General features: G+C 36.8%; 1 long non-coding RNA gene across 1 annotated transcript; it reads left to right on the forward strand.

The window, feature by feature from the left end:
• Positions 1-895: 895 nt before the first annotated feature.
• LOC121667247 lies at positions 896-8,554 on the forward strand. Its single transcript, XR_006016983.1, has 2 exons — positions 896-935; positions 2,627-8,554. It is a non-coding gene; the product is annotated as an uncharacterized LOC121667247 (long non-coding RNA).
• Positions 8,555-20,910: the final 12,356 nt, after the last annotated feature.

Genomic DNA, 20,910 nt, shown 5'->3' on the forward strand with positions numbered 1-20,910 from the left:
AGGACCTGTTCTATAGGATTTTAAAATACCAAACTCTGAATGTTGTAGAAAAAATGAGGAATTCAAGTTTGGGTTGCTAGAGGAAAATAGTATCACTTCTGCATTTTTATTTTGGTGGAGTTTAAAGTGTTCATTGCTTGTAAAATAAAGCAGCAAAATGACTGACATTTTGATAAATGTCACAGATTTATTTAATTTGGAGTGTACTTCTAGGGGTCCTCTGGTTCAGCCTGCCACTCAAAGCTAGGCCAGCACAGGTCAGGTTGTGCAGGGCCTTCTCTGGTAGAACTTTCATTATGTCCCAGAAAGAGGTTCCATATCTCTCTAGATACCTTTGTTTAGTGTTTGACAATCCAGATTGTAAAATTTTTACTAATAAAATTGTAGTAAAAAATATACTAAATTATAAACTCAAAGCTTTTCTTTTAATTTAATGAGGCATCTATGAAATTGCACTGTAAATGTTTCTAAATTAATTTTTCAAATTGTAATCCAAAGGAAAATTATTGTCATAGGTTAGCAAGCATAGTCCCGGAAGGGACGTCCTTGCTAAGGGGTGCTTACAGTTTCCTCTGGGAACTGGTAGAACCTATCAGCTGGCCAGTTTGAATATGGACAATTCTTTAAGCCACTTAAAGTTGTGACCACCTCTGTGATCCACATTTAAGAATAGACAAACTCCCCCCCAAGCTCTCTCTCGTTTCCCGTGCTGGGACAGGTGGCTGCGGGGCCCGTGTGGGGGCCAGTGGGCCCGGCCAGGCCCTGCCTGGGCCAGGCCGGGCCGGGCCACGGCCATCCTGGAGCCGATGGACCTGTTCCAGCCATGGAACCCCCCCCACTGCCTTGCCGTGGGCAGCCGGAGCGGCTCGGCTCTCCCCCCTCTCCACTGCGATAAGCAACATTCAACATTCCAGCTGCAAAGCTGCAAGGCCGAGGTGAGATTAACCCTTTTATTGCTGTGAAGAGCTGAAAACCTGAGGGAAGAGAGAGAGGAGATGCTTAAAGGGGAAATTCTGTTGTGAAGCTATGATATACCAGAGTATCCTGTTGTAATTTCATGAAGATATGGAGGGTGGAGTGTTCAACCCGTGAGCAAAAGCACCTGCACTGAGATAGGCAGATGCTGACACAGCTGTAATTTCATGAGAAGTTTGAACAGGGAGAGATGAACCAGATGAGGACTTTTGCTCCAAATGGGAAAGGAGAAAACCTCAGTCCCTAGAGATGCTCCCAGAGATAGTCCTAAAGAGGAAGATGATGAAGACCCTTTGCTCCCAGGGAAGGAGAAGGGCCTCTGTTTTTGTTTCTGAACGGCTCAACCTTAAAATTGTATCCCAAAAAACTTCAAGACTGGACCCTCGAAAGCAGTTGCGGGAAAAGCTGCAAGTCGGGGGAAAGGACTCACACGCAGGCAGAGAGACTCCTCTTCCTAAATGAACTGAACAATATTTGGAAGTGGGCGGCTGTCTCGTTGTGATAATGTTTTCACAGCATGAGCAAGAAGAGACTTCTCTTTCTAAATGGACTGAACAAGGTTATTATGGCAGTGGTAAACAGACTGAACATCTTAAGGGTTGTCTTTGAACATTGTCAGTGGGAGAAGGGAGGAAGGTGGGGGGAGGAGGAGAGTTCTGAAGGTGGTATAATTTTTTTTTCCTTCTTCTTTTAGGTCTGTTAATAAACTTCTTTATATTCTTTCAAGTTTGGTGCCTGCTTTGCATTTCTCCTAATTCTTATCTCACAGCAGATAAACAGTAATGAGTATTTTGGACCAAACCACTACAATTATCAATACAGTATGAAAGCAGTTCTTTCAGAATTTTTTAATGTCTGTGTTAATAGTTCATATCTGAAACCTCACGGTCTTTCTTCATAGTTTTCGGGAGCAACATAAATACAAAAGTTAGCAATATTAAACATAGCACAGTGACTTGGCCTTTAGCATTTGACATTTAATGTGTTGAAAAACACCAAGACAAATGAAAGGCATGCAAACTACAGATATGTGATAAGAATAATGATAATCTGGAATTCCTGTCTTAGACGTAGATCAGATTTAAAGTTCAGACTTAAATGTTGTAGGCAATTTTAAACCTTTGAAGTTTATCTTCTGACTAAAACAAGATTTTCACCTCAACTGTTGTCACTGCAGCCTTTTTCATTATCGCTGACTTCAACTTCAAAAATTTCCATTTAGTGTCATCTTTGCAAGCTGATTTTTTCAGAGTTTAACTTTTCACTGTAAAATGATAAAGCAGATACCACATTTAAAACAGATTAAACAGACATATGTTAATTTATTGTATTAGGGAAATGCAAATTAACAGGATTAGATTATTGTGACATATATTTGGACCACAGCTTTGGTGAGAGATCAGTAATCTTTAAATCAGTCAATGAAATTGTGACGATGCTGCTGAATTTTAAAACTCCACCAATCCTACTCATATGAAACAAAAATCCATGTTGTGATTCCACAAAGTCCATAATCGTCTCCCTTTTTCAGTTAAAATGTCCAGCAATCACTGCTTCCATTTTTAATTTTCCACATCTATTTCTGGGTGAATAGAGGATTGATGATATAAACCAGTCTCTTCTTCTTAAATATTGTCACTATTTTCTTTAGGTGGACCTGTGTCTGGGAACCGTAAGAACCACTGTCTAGACACTCTCAGATGAAATTGCAGCTATAAGGAATTTTCACAGTAGTCAACAGTCTGCTTGAAGCTAAACCTGCTCTGCTGCTTAACAGGTAGCATCATGGATCTAATGTCACAACACAGAGGAATGTGCTGTGGACAAGGTATTGTGTGGATTAGAATCAAAAAAATCTTGTCTTCTCCTCTCACATTCTTTCTCTGCGTAAGTCATTTGACCTGTAAGTTTTCATATTCTCAACTCCTAAGCAATTATACTCACACTTAACCTGAGCATCTGAGTTTACAGCTGTTTAAGGTTTTGTAAAGAGTTGTTAGGGACCTTCAATAACACACAAAAATGTTTCATGTTAACACGAGGAATATATATTCACAAATTTTTTCTAAATGTCTTTAACTCTTCACAGAATGAAAGTGCAAAGAGAATTTACAGATTTTCTACAGGAAAAAGATGAAAGCTTAGAGTAGTTTCAAACTTTTCTAAAATGCACAATAGTTTCAGGGTGTCTTACATTTCCTGTTTACACCGTATAAAAAGCTATAATGTTATAAAAATAAGAAAATTAAAAAATTTTATAACTCTCCTCAAAAATTTTAAGTTCTGCTACAGGTGTTATAAGGAGAAGTCCAAATTTTGGGCTGAGTGTGTACAGTACTGTACCTACCTATGAAAGAACTCACTGATGACTCAAGGGAAAAAAAAACGTGTTGACTAAGAGGACTCCTATTTATGCGAGGAAGATTTTGGCACAGATAAGGGACTATTTGAAAACTGTGTTCTTCTGAAAATGCCTGCTAGTTTCACATATCCTCAAATACTTTGAAAATTCACTCCCTTCTGTCTAACCTCTGCCTGCCTTTAAGACTAAGTTTTGAAAGAAAAATGAAAAAGATTGTAAAAAAATTTAACAGATTTTAGGCTTTTTTAAATCATCACAGTTAATATCTAAAACTCAACAGTTAAAACTCTAAATTCCCTATATAGATCCAAAAATCCATAAGTACATACAAAGACTTAAATGCCTTTATTGCATATGATGGAAAGAATTGGGCTTCATTGAGCAGCAGAATTGTATTATTTTTCCTCTGGCTTAGCTAATATTTCAGGACCATCATTTCCAGCAGAATAAAGCAGTACTCTCAAGACTTCTATGGATCATGAAACACTGATCTATAACAGTGAGTGTAACAAAACAATGAGTTAATATCATTACATATTCTAGAGTAAAGATTCTGATTCTATCAGAAAGAATTTGGAAATGAGAAGCATTTTGCATACAGGCACTGAAATTCCCAAATTAGTGACGCTGAGTTATAATACTATCATTCAGTACTTCTGTTTGCATAATAAATCTGTCCAACTACCAGCTGTTGGAACAATGTGAAATTTAATCAAAAAAGATAAGAATAATAAATTTTAGGTAATAAATCCCAAAAATGCACCTGGTGTCCTATCTGTCTGCATTGGCCTTACACACAAACAGTTATAACCACATTGTTTAGTCATGGCTACTGCTGATTCTTGGCAGAATACCTAAGTAAATCTTCTGAACATAATATTTCTGCTTGAAATATTAGCATTAAATATTGGTTTTTTTACAATTTGAATAATTTAAATATAGAAATATTTCAACAATATTGGAAATTTTTGATTCTCAAAGGGTCATTCCCTTTTAAAAAAGGAATTATTTTGCATTTATTTATAGCACTGGCCTAAAAATTTTTGTTACATTTGCAAAAGACCATTTGTATTTTCATGGAAGAAAGTTGACTTAAGTTGCACACAAATTTTTGCAGTTTCTATAAATATGCAATTGCTGCTCATATCACAAATAAACTCCTAAAAGGAAACTTTCCGTACATACCTCAACTTTGGTGTGATATATATCTTTCAAATTGCACCCATTAGAAGCATTTTTTGAAATTTATACTTCAAAAGTCCTTATGACACCAAATCACTTAATCACCAACTCAACAAGGGATTTTGAATTGATCTGATACTTATCAATATTATATAAATGTGCATTTAACATTGTTTTCCATCAAAACCAGTTTGTGAAAGCATTGCTATTGAAGAAACTACTTAACTTTAATCAAGAACATTTTTTGTAACTCCATGTTGTTTTCAATACTCTTTCTATTCTTTCTCACATATTATACATTGGAATAAATTCCTATTAATGTCTTGCCTATTACAAATTTAAATAGCAATATTTTCCTGAATAGCTTTTCTAGTTAGAATTATCTGATCAGAGCATCATTTTATTATTGGGGTTTACTTTGAAAACTCCTGTTTCATTAAAAAGAGTACATTATTAATATTTTGTCATAGATTTTTATATTTTCTACTAAAAAATTCAAGAAAGTGGTTTTGGTGCTATGGAAATGTCTATTGTATTGGAAAAGCTACACACATTAAAAAGAAATGGTGCTCAGACAATATGATTTGTTCAGAGAGCTGCAGATGTTTCACTCTCAGAATCTCAAGACATGGCTTTTTTGTAGATTTTTTTGTAACTGGGGAGAGTCAGAAAGAGTGACAGACAGACAGAAAGGGAAATATATATTCATTATTGTATTTATAATATGAAATTGATAGCAAAATGAAACAGATAAACCTTATAAGATTCTCATTCATTTACTCATCTTTTCATAACATTTTATGAGAAATCATAATTATTTTCTATGATGCAGGCAGTATTTCTTTTCTTCAATCAATCTACTATTTCGTTTTCTCAGAAAAATGTATTTAAGGTATGAAACAAATACCAAGTGATGAAATCTGCACTGTTGTTTATAGAAAGGCAATACAGTTAATAAAATGTGTATGTATGGCTTCCTCTCAATCTGCAAATATTACACAAAAGATGTGTAAGAACTGACACACATCAAAAGAAAGAATAAAATTTTGTTCCTGAAAATAACACAGTTACTTCGAAAGTACAGCAAAACTATTTCCTTGCAGAGGGATGCAGTCAGCATGTTGCATAAGAATATGCAGATTTGAGAATGTTCTTTACATAAGATACCATTTATTGCCCAGCTCTTATTCTAAAAGCCTCAAGAAGTTTTTTATGTAACTTTTCACTTAATTAATTTAGATCCTTTATCTAGGTCATTATCTCTCTTCTATTACACTCTCTTTCCTTGAATAATATTTTTTGTATGTTTCTATTATAATAGTTTTTATCAAGGTTTTAAGACCTTTAAAAAGGTAAATATAGGATCTCTGGATCTGGTTTCCTTCTTGTATGGTGCATATAATTCCATAATGTAATTTTAGCTGCGAAAAGAACCCCAAATATTAGTAACATTTAGCTGTTAAAACAAAACTAAAGAAAGAATCTACCACTTCTATATAAACAAGTTAGAGTTGATACAAGTACAGATCCTTCTTGCATGGCTCATTCTTCAGTATGATAATTCTAATAAGCATAATCACTAATTGTTCATCATTAATTCATAACTGCCTGTCATAACAAGGTTTCCCCTTCCTTCTCTTGATCTTGCCTTTATGCAGATATGTCTCCAAAGTAACTGACATCATAAACCAGCAAGCCTGATAAAAGATATAAAAGTCCATTTAGTTTATCAACCAGGCATTTCTAATACCTTATACACAAATTTCATTATTAAGTGGGAGGTTGAGGAAAGGCATGTCCAATTAAGGCATAAACAACAATTTCTTCTCATCATGGTTTAATCCCAGCTGGCAACTAAGTACCATACAGCTGCTCACTCACCATGCTGCCTCTGGTGGGGAGGAGAAGGTAAAGTCTATTGGTTGGGATTACAACACTTCAATAACTGAAACAAAATAAAATATAGTAATAATTGTAATGAAAAGGAGAGGAAAAAACCAAGAGAAATAAGTGATCCACAATAAAATTGTTAACCTCCCACTGACCAATGTCCAGCCCATCTCCCTGCAGCCATCTTCCCCTCCCAGTCAATCCCTCTCCTCTCCCCCCTGCCCAAATTTATATAGTAGCCATGATATTCTACAGTATAGAATATGCCTTTGGGTCAGTTGTGTTAGCAGTGTTCCCTCTAGGCTTTTTGTGCACCTGCTCACTGGCAGACTGGGAAACTCGAAACTCCTTAGCTAAGGACTTGGTAAGGGCTACCTGTCAACCACCAGTGTGTTAGCAACATTTTTCTCATATTAAATTCAAAATACAGAACTTTACCAGCTACTAAGAAGAAAATAAACTCTGTCACCTCCAAAGCCAGGAGTTCAGGAAAGCATTTCCAATTTTTGTTGCCTAGCGCTGAAATGATGTACTTTGTTCTGAGCGTATGTCAGATTTCCTAGAGGTTATGCCACTCCCTATTATCAAACCAACATTTTTTGTTGGCATTTTTAAGATACTGTTGATCCTTGAGACAGGCAGCTGTAAAATGTAGACATTAAGTGATTCAGGTGAAACCAGTCCTAATGAGCCATCAAAGAATGTGCTAGTAATTCACACTATGTTCTTAGTGTATGCGCACTTCATTTGAGCAGCCCCTTGCACCTCTTCTCTCATGATTTCTATCTACTTATTTAATTGCAAAGTTTTGCTTCTGCTGCTCAGCTCCCTTGCACTCTTTCTTCCTTTCTGTGGGCCTGAGAAGGGCACCTCTGTCACCTCTGCCAGAGGGTAGCCGGAGCAGGTTAGAATGGTTCCCACTGATGGCTGCACTAATAAGATGCCCAGCAACATGCTGTTGAATGTTGAAACAAAACTTTCACTGGTTTCTAACAAACTTTGGCATCATGCACTTTGATGCCTCATTTTAGCTGCTCTCAGCATATCCAGTGTATCTTCCAAGAAAGACTGTTTTCCCCAAAGGAGTAAAGCATTTCATGTATGCTAAGAAGTACAATGAAACTCTGAAAGTTTTTCTCAGGAAACAATCCCTACCTCACAAGCTTCACCTTATTCTCTCACATCACCCTTTCTAAATATAAATTCCAATTGTAGTCAGAGACACTATACACCATACAAGGTGGAAAACTCATGGCAAATATTTTACTAATCATGTAGAGAGACAGTAATACGCAGGCATATTATACGGAATATGTAATTTCCCCATTATCCTGTGAGAATTCCAGAAAACAGGTCAAATTGCTAAAGTTCAAAATATGAAAATAAGAATTAAGCTTAAGATAGCATTAAGTTTGCAATATTGCCTTTCTTCTGTATAACTTCTCTAAGAAGCATAGAATTATTTCCTGGATCATGTCCTGTTAAAGTTTCTGTGTACACAACATTTTTGATAGGAATAGTTGTGTTCAGCCAAAATTGCCAACGCAACAGATCAAGAAGCAGTTCTGCCTTTCAAATGGCTCAGTCAAGAAGTCAGTTGTACTGGTGGTTGCCTTTCAGCACCAAAGAAGTTAACTAAACTGTATTTCAGAAATGGTGAGAAAAGCTGTATTTCACATGCAAATCTTCTTCTCTGCACAGCCCCCTTTTTTGCTGACTGAGGTTTTCTCATAAATTGCCATATGATAACACAACTATGCTTTCACACTTGAGTTCACAGCTCCTTCCCATCCCTCAGATACCGGGATGGAATTTAACAGTCTTTAGCCCAAGGAATAAGTTTTCCCATCACTTCCTGTAGGTACAAAAATGCTGTTAGTGAGGATCTTCTTGTTATTTTTCTAAGTCCGTGAGAGCCTTTTCTCTCTCACAGAAGAGGTAGCAGGGAATGTAAACAACCAAGCCACCTGCAACCTTGCAAAGTCTTGTTTATGGTATAGTAGAAAATATTTTGATCATGGATGGTTTAGGATTTTGGCCAGTCACCCCCAAGGGGTGGCTGGTCCTTTGCCCAATTAGACTATGAAGAAAAAAGTCTATAAAAGAGTTTGTAAAATAATTAAATAAATCAATCTTGCTGCACAATTCCTGCCTGCTGGATCTTCTCCTCCTCCTCCTCCCTCTAGCTGCGGGACACGGTGATATACCGTAGGAACCAGGTCTGCGGTAATAACTTCCCACATGTCAGTTCCAAAATAAGTTCTTGAGCTCTCAACAAATTCAGAAAAATGCTCTAGAGGATTAGCAGGAGTACAGAGAGATGTTGAAATTTATAGTTAATAAAGGTTAAGATAAAGAGTTGATTTTCCTGTTTGCTCTCTTTCTTTGCACCTAGTGAACTCTAAATTTGATTTAACAGGGGTGAGCAAATTGCAAATGGTAACACAGCTATTCATAACATGAAATAATCTGATTTTGCATAAGTTTCTAACAACAGTGTTGAGTTTGACAGCATAAACCATCAAAACCAAAATGAAGAAGAAGTAGATATGACGTGCATGTGCATAAGCCCTGTTAAGGACTGCATAACTTATTTTTAATGTACACTACTGAAAGCTAATTATGGAATATTCTGACTTAAAGGATCCACAAGGATCAGCAAGTTCAACTCTTCAGGAAATGGCCCATACAGAGGTCAAACCCACAACTTTGGCATTATTAGCACCATGCTCTAACCAACTGGGTGATATAGAAAGCATGCAAAAGTCATAATCCAGACAGAGAATATTGAGTGCTGTCACAGCAAAGCCATCAGAAGTGAATCAGAACTGGATTATATGTTTATTCCTAACATTTTTGTTAAGATGTTTTTTTCATTTTACACATACCAACAGTGAGATCTGGTCAGAAAACCAGATCAGAAGATATGCAGGTTTCAGTTTTATGCCCATAAAGTAGTATGATATTTATTCTCTGCCTTAAAAGAAGCCTTTCTTGATTCTTGAAAGAATCTCAGCAGAAAATGTTTCGAACATGCAAGAAAAGGGGTTTTTTGCATAGTCCAATGTGCGAGAACCCTAAACCAACAAAGGCCATACAGCACATAAGCCTAGTCTAGCAGCTACCAATGCTAGGTGTAAAAAAAAAAAGCAAATGGGGATCAGACCACAAGAGAATTGAACGTAACCTAATATTAAATGAAGCATCTAATTATTTGCCACATTCATTATTTGACACATTCAGAGTTGTAAAATTAAAAGAATGTTGTCTTAAAAGCCCCTATATGTCTCACTGTGCCTAACCTTGATCTTACTAAAAATTACATTTATAATTGATATGCGGATCAACAAGTCTCAAAACATGTCATCCTCTGAGCATACTCAAGACAAAGGAAATGTTGGAGACAATCTCTGTTTAGGGAATGAAAATAATTTTAATAAGAAAATTAAACATATTTATAGAAGGGGGTGATTTTTTGCCTCTCCAAATATGCAGGGTAGTTTCTACCCTAAATTAATGCTTTTAAAGCTAAAAACATATGAAAGGATAGCAAATTATCATGTGACTGGTAAATGCTTTTAGTAGAAATTATGGCTTTTCAAAATGTTCATCAGTCTAATATTTTCACGTGTAGGAAATAACATAAGCAATTATGCTAAGAAAAATATCTATCATCCTTATTTTACCTCATTGGAGTACATTTCTCTACAACCCATTGAAATCATTCCAGCGTTATACTGCCATATCACCCTATTTATATGGATGGGAAAGTTCAGAATTTTTGAAGAGAAGACTATTTTGAAATTTAAGCAACTCCTTCTTTTGAGACCATTTCAAAAATATGGGAACAGCATTTTGCTATTTTTATTTGATACTTCAGCTTTACGGATTTCTTTTTATCCTGTATTTCTTTTCTTAACTTGAAGCTCTGAATAAAAGAACTTAGCACAAATACTGTTCTTATTTTTGCATGAAGTATTCTGCAGAATCCACTATCAGTGAGCATATAAATTACTAGTTTGTGTAAAATGTGGGAAAATAGACTTTGGTTTCTTGATTATAGCTAGTTATGAAGGCACTACAATAACTGTACAGGTCTAAATGAGCAGAATCTTGTCCCACATTTACACAAGTAATCACTTTCTGCGGAATTCTTTTGTTTGCTTTTTTAGTTGAGTTTTATGGTTTTCTCTGGCTAATTAATTTTTGCCCCTTCCAAGAAGCCTCCAGGAAAAAGTTGATTTGAAAAATTGCAGAGTTTTGATTGATTGAAATCATTGCAGGGAGTGCTGCCAGAATATGTTGGTGCTTGGTTTGGGTTGGAAAGGGACCTTCACGATCATCTAGTTCCAACCCTCCTGTCATGGGCAGGGACACCTTCACTAGACCAGGTTGTTCAGATCTCCATCCAACCTGGCCTTGAAGACTGCCAGGCATGGGGCACCTGCAACTTCTCTGGGCAAACCGTGCAGTGCCTCATATACTCACATTAAAGATCATTTTCCTTATATTTAATCTAAATGTACTCTCTTTCAATTTGAATACATTCCCAAAAATGAATGGTCAAATCAAATCTAAGAACAAATCTAAGAACAAATCAAATGTAAGAACAAAATTCATGCAAATAGCTGGATAAAATCACCAAACACTTCTCCAGTACAGTCCTCCTTTATTGCACTTTCCCTAAAACAGAACAAATAAAAATAGTAAAGAACAATTTAAAAAAATAAATATTCCATAATAAATATAAAAGAGAGGGAAAACACCAAGTAGCATATTCTAAAAAGGCTAAATATTTTTCTAAAGCTCTTTGTAGCCTTATATGTGGTGGCTGCAAATCCATAGCAGTATCTTGGAACCCAAGTCACAGATGAAGATCATTTCTACTACATGCAGTGTAAACATAGATTAAAAGAGCAAGTAGAAAATGAATATGGATTATGCTGCAATTGGAAATTGCAATGTATAAAAATTGTCACTTGCTGATCTTCAATCCACAGCAATCCTACATCACTGGAATCTTCCAAGATCCCTGAAAAGGTAGACAGCTGTTCAATTTTCTCTGTGTTCATGGCGGATACACCAAAAACCCATCAGTACCTTTCTAGGTCATTGAGTACTTTCTGCTTCACTAATCTATGCCCACAGTACGTTGGATCTCTGGGTTGATCACAGTAGGATGCTTTTGCTGCTGGTCACCCTTTAGGCTTACCTCAGCCTCCAAAACAGACAACTGCTGATATCCCACTGTCACTCCAAAAGTATACCTGGCTTCCTCCTCACTGTATCCTGATGACATTAGGGTGGGTACATTGTGCCCTGATGTCCATCTAAGCCTTATACTTCTGTGGACCTGGTGTGCCAGGCAGTCAGATAGATCCACACAATCCTTAAAAACCAATTATCCATTTCCTTCTCTTGGCATAAGTCAGAGAACTTCTTGCTGGTCAGAGTATTCACTGCCTGACCATTGCAGTGCCAGAAGTCCTTTTGTCACAATCATGATGGCACTCTCAGTCCTTTGTCTATGTGTAGGGAATCGCTGCTTGCTTTATATTGTCTCAGAAGCAGCTGGAGTGACAGTCTTCTTGGATGACCCCTTCCTTCAAAGTTGTCTTCTTTCCTGGTTTGCAGATGTGGGCTTGTAGCTTCAAGGTAGGTTAACCATCCCAGTTCCTTGTGTCCTCTCGCCGGTCAAGCAAGAAAAAACAGAATGCACATGGTATAGTTGGGATAGAGCTAACTTTCTTCATAGCAGCCAGAATCAGTACAATTCCATTTTTGGGGTTTTCTTGTTTCCACCACTTTGGCTGCAAGGTCACATTAATAAATTTATTACAACAGTTGCAATTTTTAAAAAAAAACTTTACTCATAAAGGTTTAAAAATAAATATATCCAGACAATTTCCTTGCAAGAGGGTAAATCAATACACTTAAATATATGGTCATGTAATAAATAGAAGAGTTAATAGAATGCATCCCTGGCTGTCATTTCATATCCAATGTGATGAACTAAATGATAGTATAAGAATATTTTGTATTCTAAGAAAATAAATGTACCTAGGTTAATTTATATCTCTCATTAGGAAAACAGTAAAAAACATAAATTACTTTGATCAGGCTATGAGAAAATACAGTGGCAGTTGATGGCATCCAAAATCCATACCGTATTACTATATTGTCTAAAAATAGTTTTCACTATAGACAGTGCTATTTATTCCCACTTAATGGCAATATGAACAAAATATCCAAGAATTGTAAGTGATGCAATTTATTGTTTAACTTTAAAGTCTGTAGCAGTCATAACTGAACTGTACAGAGGTCTGGGGTGCTACGGAATCCTGCAGACACATCTACAATGAAGACCTTCATCAGGCCTATAAGCAGGCCGGAGAATCTATGTAGTGGATTTGTTCCATGCAGGGATTCAGTATCTCAACCTCTACTTAACTTTTTCATAATTGATCCATTTCATTTTCTTCATCTGGAAAGGGAGAGCTTATTGATGAAATAGGCATTGAAGTACAGTTTTCCTTAGTCAATGCTTTGCCTTTAGGATAGAATATCTTGGACTCCGTAAATGCATCACTGAATCTCACTAATGCCTGTCCCCCTTTGCAGAAGTTATAGGTACATATTTGTGGTGTCAGTGAGTTCAGCAGTACGGATTTTGGCTGGAAAATGTGTGCATAGTTTCAGACTTCTGTTGCACTTATTTGCTGAGAAATAAAACAGAATCCATGTTTTTCTTTGTCTTAAAGAAAGGTCATATACATGAAACAAAATACCAATATAGACACTAGTACATGACTGTGTCCTTGTAAATCCATGATTGTGTTGCATAAATTAAATGGAAGCTTATTGAACAAAGCAATTGCTTGAAATATTGCATCTTTATAAATGAAATAAGATTTTTAAGCAACATAATTTATTTTTAAAAATCTTATAAGTTACATGATTTATATACATTTGCTTGTTAGTTGGCTTTAAAAGAAGGTTTCATATGTCGTCTCTGAGAAAATCCCTAAAAACTGATCACACATACATTCATACCAAAGTATAGCAATAAGTAAAAGAGAAAAAAAAATCACAAAGCATACACTTTGAAAAATTCAGATATGGGGACAATACCCGTAATTATTATCCCACCAGGAATGCATAGGAAAGGGAATCACAGCAGCACCTGTCAGAGTCTAGAACACAGGAGCAAGCTAGGAACATACAGATCAGATGGAGACACTGAAATCAAATCACTCACTCCACATGACAGAGAATGGCACAGATGACCCTTTAACAGTGTCTAAAAAAAGAGTTCACAGCAAGTGCAAAAGATATCTAGATTTTGTATATGTGTTATATATAATGCACAAGTAAGCAGAGGAAGTAGAAACTAAACGTCATTAGATAATAGCCAAAACATTTATTAGCAAAGAAAAAAGGAGGAAAAAAAGAAGGAAAAAAAAGTAAGCACAATCAGTATTTTCCTCATTGGCACATACATACTAAAATAAAAAGTTAATTGTACTGTAAACCAAGAAAAGATCTTGGAAGTAAGGAAGTTAGCTCAACCTAGAGAACCAAAGAAAAAAAAAAACAAAAAAGTCCTGTCTTGCCATAGAGGACTCATTAAATATTTTTAGAACATTTTATTTTCACTTTCTTGAATTTTGCTGTGCATATATGGAATCATACAATGCTGTCTTGCTCTGTGTAAGATAGGTGTATATCTTGATTTTGGTGGCAACTGTTCATCATAGGTGAAAAATTGTTTCGGTTATGAATGATATTACATAACAAATAATTGCATGTATATATGAGACACTGTCAAATACTGAATTTTTGAACCCTTATGCAGAAACCTTCCACTTGCCAGCTGCCAGTGATATAGTTCCATTTTAAATTTTGACAACATCCTGGCTAAACAAAAAAGATGCCCTGAATTGTCCAAATAATAAAGACACATGAGACAGAACCATCAATTAGGAAGCTGATCACATGCTGTACTTCTGTACATAAACATGGGAAAATTGAGAGTTTGGAGTCTTTCAAAAAGAGAAGACAGTTCCAAAACCAGGAGTTCACAAAAGGAAGAAGGGGATTTTGAAAGATGAAGGTGAAGACCTTGGCTGCAGCAAAGACCCTGTAAGTGAGAAATGGCACTAAAAGTCACAGATCTCTGTGGAGATGAACACCGGGGTGCTCAGTGAGCTTTGTCCCAAATGCCTGAGGCTGGGAGCAGAGACACATCAGGAACCAACACAGCTTTCTGCCCAATGTCTCATGCCACCTTCCTGCTGGGAAGGGATGTCTTGGACAGGGAGGTAGCTGGTGTGAGCAAATAATTGAAACAAGTAAGGTAAAAGCTCTGATTTTATAAGTTAAATCCAGTATCCAGATTCCCTACAGGTTGTTCATTCTGTCTCACCCTTAGCACTGCTCAATGTATATGATTCTATGTCTGATACTGAAAGACCTTGAAGAAAAGGCTTGAGAATATGTAAAAAAGAGGAAGTTATACATAAAAGGTGCTTTTATCTGCTGAACATGAAATAAACTAGTGGATGAATAGCTTTTGCCTGCTTTCCTTGAGTTTCGTAGTTGAATTCTTTAATATCATTTATTTAACAAATGTTTAAATGGATTTAATAAATCAAAAACAGCTATCTAGCAACACAAGTTTCTCCTACATTTTTTAAAAATGTACAGAGGCTGTGGATTCAACTGAACTGCAGGAAAAAAAAAGGAAAAAGAAAAAACAAACAAACAAACAAGAAAAAACCAACCAACCAAACAAACAAACCCCAAACTCCAAAAACAAAAACGAAAAAAAGAGAAAAAAACTCAAACAAGCAAACAAAATAAAAATACAAAACAAACAAACAAAAAAAAGCCCTGAGACCCTCAGCTTTCTAAGACAAATATATGGGCATTGATCTAAATTTGAGAGTCATCGTTTGAGTACTCATAGCTCAATCTTTCTGCAGCCTGCATCAACCTACTTGACCTAGGCTATAATCTGGCTTATTTTGGAACTGAAAGGGTTGTACCTGAGCTAAAAGGAATTGTAAATCCTAGTTGGGGATAATGTAATCTTATTAAAATTTATAGATATTCATTTAATCTTTTCAGTGACCCACCATTTCTATGCAGAATAATCAGGGCCTCCATACTTTTCTAGGCTTTTCATTTTAAGAATCTCATATTTGCTTACACAGCAATAACTCCCATGCAGAATCCTTTGACTTATTTTTAACACTCTGTTTACTATCAGTGCACCATTCAAACTGGAGGAAAGTAATAATTTCATTTATTTCAATGAAAGAAGCATACTGAATATTTTCCTAATATTTTATACAAACTACAACAAAATATACTGATCAGTTACTGGTGACTAAAGTTTCAAAGATTTGTTTTTCCTCTAGCTGCTGTTTTCTCATTTATTTCAGTTTTTCTTCTGATTCCAGAAGTACTGCAGGTTCCACATCTGCAGATACACTATTTTAAAATTACTTTCAGAGATCTAGACAGAGATAAAAATATCATTTGGCTTCAAGGTATAAATTCTAGACAGTCAAAGTTGAAAGGAAAAATAAAAGCAGGTATATGTTTTTTTAGAATACACTAGTAAATTATTCTAAAAATATGTTTTCAGCTTTCGTATCTTTTTTGCAGCAAAGAGAACGGCAGTCTCTAAATTAGTTTGTACATATTGCAATGAATACAAAAGCAAAGGGACTGTTTGATACCTGAAAGCATATAAACAATATTCACTGAGTAAACTGGTGTCTACAAACCAGAGGAGTTTCAGGAAGGTAAATTTATAAAACAGATACCATTCTTGATTAATTTAGTAGTGGTTTGACAGACTCAGAGACAAGGCTCATCCATCAATAGAGCAAGCTACTTTTCTTGGGGAAAAGGTGTACAAATTTCTACATGATGATGCACCTTCACAAGGTACTGAGGTCAGCACTGAAGTCTACATTTTTCACTTGTGGCTTAACCACATTACTATCCAGTGATACTCTAGACACTATGATTTTGTAGTCACTGTGAAACTTATCAGTAAATGTCAAGTTTACAGTTACAATCTGTGGGTTACTCCTGTAGAAAGGGAACATATCTTAGTCTCCATTTAGACACTCAGGTATTACTTTCTTCCATTCAGTAATTCTACCATTAAAAAGCTGTACAAATGGCATAAATGTCTCAGAAGGGGTTTTTTTCTGGCAATATTTTGATGAATATTTATCAATATTTGTTTGAGGAGTTAAAGATATTAAAAATCATTGGTTTATTTGTATACAGCACACAAGCTGTGACAACAAATCCTGTTGCAGTTCTCACTAAAAAAAAACCTAGAAAACACATACTTTATGGTGAATAAGTTCAAATCACTTCTTGGCAGGGTTTATTATTCACCTGTTTTGCAGCTCCAAGTATGTTTTTTTATTTTGTATCTTCAACATCTCTGGCTATCAGTTTATGGAAAAGGGAAACTTTAAATTTAGACAAGCAGAATAAAACTATTTCTACCTTGTTACAGACAGAATGATGCTATAACATTTATTCACTTGGATATTATCCTTTCCTTGAGAATTGCATACCACCCCGAGGGCTCGTATCCCATGAGCACCACTCACTGGTACATCTAGTTGTTTGCAAAATTTAAGTTGCTTATAATTAATTTTGTGCTATCTTTCTGTGCACTTCACAGTCAAACACGAGTAATCGCTCCCCAAGTGTAACTCCTTAGATGCTAATTTTAGATAGCTGAAAGACAAACTGCATAATGTTTAACCATGTAGGCCTATTTTTAAAAGATGGTTTCACTAACTCTGTTACTGGGAAGTTATGATGAACTCATCAATAATGAGAACTAACAGTGGAAATGTAATTACACATTACTTTGGGTAATTGATTCCTATGTAAACTTTTTTTTACACTTTCTTTTTGTTTCTTTGGTTGATGAAGACAGCCTATAATTTACATTTCAACTCCTTGGTCTCTGTCGCACACAGAAAATGTCTAAATCATGTGTATGTATGTATGTGTGTACGTACATATGTATGTTGGTAATTCCAGAGAGCAGGACGGAAACTTGAGGTCCATATGCTTGCTGGGGACCAGCCAGGCCAATTCTTTATCAAACCATTGAGACTAACACTCTACAGTGAGTTTGGCTGAAGTAGACCTAATTCTTTTACAGTAGCTTGTATGGGGCTGTGTTTTGTGTTTGTGGCCAAAATGTCACAAATACACTTATTACTCAACTGTGCTTACACTGCATCAAGTCCTCTTCTCTTTCCCACACTGCCACTCCAGAAAGCAGTCAGGGGGTGTGCAAGAAGTTTGAAGGGAACAGAGCTGGGACAGTTGAACCCAACTGACCAAAGGGATATCCTATACAGTATGACATTATGCTCAGAAATAAAAGCTGGTGGAGGAAGAACAGAATGAAGTTCAGAGTTTCTTCCCAATTAACTGGTACACAGGATAGCTACCTGCTTTCCCAAAGATGACTGAACACCTGCCTGCTACAGGGAAGCAGTGAATTCATTCCTTTTGCTTTACGTATTAAACAGTCTTTGTTGCAATCCATGAGCTTTCTGAGCAAGCAAATGTGCAGTATTTATTTGCCTGCTGGGGTTATATCAAGACAGTCTTTTGTGCCACCCAATATGGGTCTTGAAGGGTTTGAGTTAAGGACATATTTGACTGGAATGTGCTGCTTTGAATTCCTAGCTGCTGTTACTATCATTTAGCTATAAATCAGCAGGTTTCTATGCTTGCCAAGGGGCTCGCTTGCCATCCTGTATATGAAAGTCTAGTGCTTGTTAGAGGCTTCTTCTTACTTTTGCCGGTCACAGTACTGCTGTGCTGCTGAGCTCTGTTCTCTGCTGTGGCCAGGAAGACTTGGATAACAGCATGGAGATGTGCCTGGGCTGGCAGATGGCCAGGGCATGGCTGCAGTTTCTGTGCTGCTGTACTGGGCAGGATAAAACTCCAGTGTGAACCTGAGTCAAAGAGACTGTGAACTTGTGGATGGGTGCACACAGGAACAGGACACCCTGGGGCATTTGTGGCTGTGGATGAGTGCATGACAGAGCAGGTGCACCTAGTAGCATCTGTGTCCATGGCTATGTCTGTGCTGCAGCAGGTGTAGCTCTGAAGGGCTTGTGGCCCAAGGATAAGTTCATGCTACAACAGTTATGCTTTGAAGTGCCAGTGACTGCTTGAAGCTGTGCTGGAATACCTTGAAATGTCTGTGCCTGTGGATAAATCCATGACAGAGGAGGTATACCTTTGAAGGGTCTGTGGCCATGGGCAGTGCCATGGTGGAGCTGATGCACACCAGAAGGAATTGTGGCTCGTGGATCAGGTTAAAGTGGAGCAATTGCACCACAAAAATTACTGTGGCTCTGGATAAGTCCTCGCTGCAGTCACCCCTAAAAAAGACTATGGTTCATAGACAATACTCTTCTAGGAGCAGGTACACCCATGAGGACTGTGAACTGTGGATAAGACTTAGCTGTCTACCAGAGTAAAATCACAACACACTGCTATTGCCTTAATTTAACATGTAATCACCCACCCCAACACAGCACATTTAGGCTAAAATGGTGATCAAGAACATGATTTCTGGCCCAGGTCTAGCTAGTTAGGGGTGTGACAGAATGCATATGGAGACCATAAGAGGAACTGTAAAATCAAATATTTGAATGAAAAAGTGGATACAAAAATTATAAGTAAGGCCGTGATTGTTTAAAGAGGTGGAAACTCACAACTATGAGACCAAATGAGATAATCAAAATGGAGGAAAAAAGATAAATCAAACTTATTTTTCTTTGAAATATCCCTCAATAAAACAATTATATTCACTGCTTCTGAAAATCATCTTTACCTTTGGGTAAAGGCCTCACATTTCCAAATACCTTTTTATATGCTTGAATTTAAGCACTGGGTCAGTTATATTTACATAAATGAGAGGAATATCCTCATTTCAGAAAAGGAGGCCATTCATATGCTTAAAGATAAATATATATCAGACTGAAATTTATTTTGAATATTTGCAGAGAGATCCACTAAAATATTGATGATACATTTTCTAGATCTTTATGTCACAGGGTTCTTTGGCTTTAAAGCAATTTACATCAGTCATTCAAAATCTGTGAAAACTTAGTATATTATCTGATTCACCTAAGCCCTAGATAAGTGGCAGGTTTGTTTGGTTTTGGTTTGGGAGGTTATTTTAGAATCACAGAATTAGAGAACAGCTCAGATTGGAATAGACCTCAAAAGATCATCTGATCTTTTTTCATGGGAAAGGGAACTTAGATAAGATCTTCTAGCACACTATCCAATCACATCTTCAGAACATCCAGTGACAGATACTCTACCACCTCCATGGAGGGCTTCTTTCAGTGATTGATGGTTCTCACTGTAAAAAAATATCTTACTTATATTAACACAAAACCTCTCCTGGTGCAATTTGTACCCATTTCCTCTCATCTTCTACTTGTTGTTTTCATATAGGTGTATGGTTGATAATGAATTAGACTTTAGGGATAGACACCCCTATAAGCAAAAAATGTATTTGGTTTTTTTTCAGCTAAGTGAGAAAACACAGTGAAGTCGCTATTACAAGGGAATACAAAGGTCTTGAACTAAGGGATGTGCACCAATCACATCTAGAGCATCATGTTTTCTGTGCAACCTAGAAGTATTTGCTATAGGAAGCCATCAGTTGCTACCTCTAGAAAGCTTTATCTCTACAAAAAGTGGGGCACTAAGGACGTGCATTGTTCCGGAGAACCCAAACAAGACCAGGGTGTTTTACAGAGACCATGATCAGACACAGCCTTCAGGTGTCCCATGGGGCTGGGGACAGTGGTAGTTCAACATCTGGCTGGAACACCACTGCATGGCATGTGCCCAGGGTTAGACACATATGTAGGATGACAGGGCAGGGTCATGAGAAAGTGATGTACTGAGAAGTACAGGTAAGGCGCATGGAATGGCATGGCATGGCATGGCATGGCATGGCATGGCATGGCATGGCATAGAATAGAATAGGAATTTAAGCCAGTTTTTTTCTTCTAAGTTTCGGTGCCATTCTTCCGCTGACACAGTCTGCCCCAGAACTCCAGCAAAGCCATCTGCTTGGAAATGTTAATTCATTAATTATTCTTGAGCCAGCAGATTTGGGTCACCTATTATATAAAGGTTGTGATTTGACAAAGCATTTTAGTGCCACTTTAGGTTTCAGTGCTGGAAAAGAAGCAATCTTGGCACTTGCAATAATGAGCTATAAAGCAAGGGAGATCAAATATCATCTTAGAAATCTGATGTTTCTCTCCTATTCATTAAGATTATACAATTTCCCTCCAAGCGAATTCAGAAGTAACTCAACATCTCCCTCTCAAGAGTCAGACTGTACCAGTTCTTCCAGTTTATCAGCTTCAAACACACACGTAAACAAGCACAAATGCACTCATGCA

This window comes from Corvus kubaryi, unplaced genomic scaffold (genome assembly GCF_017639235.1).
Source record: "Corvus kubaryi isolate FWS band 111438036 unplaced genomic scaffold, C.kubaryi_AGA036_p1.0 37357, whole genome shotgun sequence".
Taxonomy (NCBI): domain Eukaryota; kingdom Metazoa; phylum Chordata; class Aves; order Passeriformes; family Corvidae; genus Corvus; species Corvus kubaryi.